Consider the following 885-nt stretch of genomic DNA (forward strand, 5'->3'; position numbering starts at 1 on the left):
CTGGAACCACAAACCGAACATCTGGTTTGGGGAAAGCTACCACAGTCTTCTGTCTTGTCAGTCGGCAGCACCGTTATTGTGGAACCAACAGAGTCCAGAGCGAGACCAAGACAAATATTGGTTGGAAGAGTCATAACACCACTATGGGGAGATGGTTCGATCCCGTTGAAAGTCATCAATCCCACTAATCACAGAGTTGTGTTGAAGAGAAATACAAAAATAGCTGACGTGTCACCTTGTATTGCTGTTCAAGATTTAACGCCACCGAATCAGATTCAGTCAAATCTGCAACGTACTGAGGAACCCTTACCTTCTAGATCTAATGATGAAATGAAGCAGACGTTGAGTGACTTAGACATTGACGACCTTGATTTGGAGTCGTGTGAAGTGTCAGACCTCTGGAAAGACAAGTTGTTGCATATTATTGAAAAGTATGAGTCTGTTTTCTCAAGAGACAAAATGGATTGCGGAGAGGCTAAAGGCTTTGTCCACCGAATTAACCTTACCGATGACAGACCTTTCCGTTTCCCTTACAGGCGTGTACCACCAAGCCAGTATGCCAAACTGAGAACAGTGCTAAATGAGATGGAGGAAAAAGGTATCATTCGAAAGTCACATAGTGACTATGCGTCGCCTCTTGTACTTGTTTGGAAGAAAAACGGCGATCTCCGGATATGCACTGACTTTAGGTGTTTAAACGCGAGGACGGTCAGAGATGCCTACCCTTTACCACACCGGTCTGATGTGTTGGCTGCATTAGGTGGCAATACATTTTTCTCAACAATGGATCTTACATCAGGGTATTATAATGTTCCCCTAGAGGAAGAACATAAAAAGTACACTGCCTTCTCTTCCCCATTTGGCCTCCATGAATATAATAGGCTT

This window comes from Puntigrus tetrazona, unplaced genomic scaffold (genome assembly GCF_018831695.1).
Source record: "Puntigrus tetrazona isolate hp1 unplaced genomic scaffold, ASM1883169v1 S000000003, whole genome shotgun sequence".
Taxonomy (NCBI): Eukaryota; Metazoa; Chordata; class Actinopteri; order Cypriniformes; family Cyprinidae; genus Puntigrus; species Puntigrus tetrazona.